The sequence below is a fragment of the Neodiprion pinetum genome, unplaced genomic scaffold, assembly GCF_021155775.2.
Source record: "Neodiprion pinetum isolate iyNeoPine1 unplaced genomic scaffold, iyNeoPine1.2 ptg000144l, whole genome shotgun sequence".
NCBI lineage: Eukaryota > Metazoa > Arthropoda > Insecta > Hymenoptera > Diprionidae > Neodiprion > Neodiprion pinetum.
This window is the reverse complement of record NW_027184546.1, coordinates 7,501-10,000: the sequence shown is the minus strand read 5'-3', so window position 1 is coordinate 10,000 and position 2,500 is coordinate 7,501. Positions and strand designations below refer to the sequence as shown.

The 2,500-nt window shown below is 62.2% G+C and overlaps 1 non-coding gene across 1 annotated transcript in view; it reads right to left on the bottom strand.

The window, feature by feature from the left end:
* LOC124224358 (small subunit ribosomal RNA) overlaps positions 1 to 154 on the bottom strand; it is a 1,913-nt gene extending 1,759 nt beyond the window's left edge. Inside the window, exon 1 of the ribosomal RNA XR_006884667.1 lies at positions 1 to 154. This exon is cut by the window's left edge and continues 1,759 nt beyond it. This is a non-coding gene — a ribosomal RNA (small subunit ribosomal RNA).
* Positions 155 to 2,500: the final 2,346 nt, after the last annotated feature.

Here is a 2,500-nt window from a genome sequence, read left to right as displayed (position 1 = left end):
ACCACAGTTATCCAAGTAAATGTGTGTACGATCTAAGAAACCATAACTGATTTAATGAGCCATTCGCGGTTTCACCTTAATTTGGCTTGCACTGAGACATGCATGGCTTAATCTTTGAGACAAGCATATGACTACTGGCAGGATCAACCAGGGAGCTTCGATACAAAATCTCGGCTCGGACGTGCGCCACCCATCGCCGACCGGGTCTCGTAGCCCGGTCGGCCGCGCGTCTACTGTAAGTTTCGGGACTGCACGCAGGCAGCCCCGGATCCGTGTGCCGCCACCTTCGACACTCGGCTTATAAGCGTTCGAACGATCTCCCGTACCCGTCGGCTAGATTGAAAGCGTCTGGGATACGTTGTTATAACATCTCTGGTCTTTGAGTGTACGCTCGGAAAGAAGCGAGTTGACGCGTGCGTTGGAGCGTTCGGCCTTCCGTGTTTCACGGAGAGCCGAACTTCTTGGTACCGCGTCAAGGGCCATTCGGTCTGAGACACCGACCCGCGGTAATGCAGTGACGATAGATGAAACAACGCGAGTCGCGTAGTTTCTTTGGTACGAGGCACGGAACGGTCCGCGAACGCCCGCTCCTGGTCTACGCCGAAGTACGTATCGTGCTCGAGCACGTACCGGTACGGCGTAGCAGGCGGACGACGGGAGACCGGCCCGACCGACTCGCTCCTCTTACTAGTAGGAGCCTGGCCGCTAGGACGTCGGCGCCGGTACGGTGGTAGCACGGTCGGCTTACGGGGCGAAACCTCCGCGGGCTATCGAAAAAATTTCGAACTCCGGGAACTTTGTCGAAATTAACCGAGGCTCATATGACGATGTTCCGACAGGCTCCCGGCCCGGATCGACTCCGGGACGCCGCGCATCGCCTTTCGGTCGACTCGGACCGAAATTTTTACAAGTCCCGTCTGTCCGGATCGACTCCGGGACGCCGCGCGTCGCCTTTCGCTCGACTCGTACCGCAGCTTCGACGAGTCCCGTCGGCCCGTATCGACTCCGGCACGCCGCGCATCGCCTTTCTGTCGACTCGGACCGTAATTTTTACAAGTCCCGTCGGCCCGGATCGAATCCGGGACGCCGCGCATCGCCTTTCTGTCGACTCGGACCGAAAGTTTCGCAAGTCGACGTCGGCCCGGATCGACTCCGGGACGCCGCGCGTCGCCTTTCGCTCGACTCGGACCGGAATTTTCACAAGTCCCGTCTGTCCGGATCGACTCCGGGACGCCGCGCGTCGCCTTTCGCTCGACTCGGACCGGAATTTTCACAAGTCCCGTCGGCCCGGATCGAATCCGGGACGCCGCGCATCGCCTTTCTGTCGACTCGGACCGAAAGTTTCACAAGTCGACGTCGGCCCGGATCGACTCCGGGACGCCGCGCGTCGCCTTTCGCTCGACTCGGACCGAAATTTTCACAAGTCCCGTCTGTCCGGATCGACTCCGGGACGCCGCGCGTCGCCTTTCGCTCGACTCGTACCGCAGCTTCAACGAGTCCCGTCGGCCCGTATCGACTCCGGGACGCCGCGCATCGCCTCTCGGTCGACTCGGACCGAAAGTTTTACAAGTCCCGTCTGTCCGGATCGACTCCGGGACGCCGCGCATCGCCTTTCTGTCGACTCGGACCGAAACTTCGTCGAGTCCCGTCGGCCCGTATCGACTCCGGCACGCCGCGCATCGCCTTTCGCTCGACTCGTACCGCAGCTTCGACGAGTCCCGTCGGCCCGTATCGACTCCGGGACGCCGCGCATCGCCTCTCGGTCGACTCGGACCGAAAGTTTTACAAGTCCCGTCTGTCCGGAACGACTCCGGGACGCCGCGCGTCGCCTTTCGCTCGACTCGTACCGCAGCTTCGACGAGTCCCGTCGGCCCGTATCGACTCCGGGACGCCGCGCATCGCCTCTCGGTCGACTCGGACCCAAAGTTTTACAAGTCCCGTCTGTCCGGATCGACTCCGGTACGCCGCGCGTCGCCTTTCGCTCGACCCGGACCGAAATTTTCACAAGTCCGGTCGGCCCGTATCGACTCCGGGACGCCGCGCATCGCCTCTCGGTCGACTCGGACCGAAATTTTCACAAGTCCCGTCGGCCCGGATCGACTCCGGTACGCCGCGCGTCGCCTTTCGCTCGACTCGGACCGAAATTTTCACAAATCCGGTCGGCCCGGATCGACTCCGGTACGCCGCGCGTCGCCTTTCGCTCGACTCGGACCGTAATTTTTACAAGTCCCGTCTGTCCGGATCGACCCCGGGACGCCGCGCGTCGCCTTTCGCTCGACTCGTACCGCAGCTTCAACGAGTCCCGTCGGCCCGGATCGACTCCGGGAGGCCGCGCATCGCCCTCCGCTTGACTCGGAACGAAACTTCACTGAGTCCCGTCGGCCCGTATCGACTCCGGTACGCCGCGCGTCGCCTTTCGCTCGACCCGGACCGAAATTTTCACAAGTCCCGTCGGCCCGGATCGACTCCGGTACGCCGCGCGTCGCCTTTCGCTCGACTC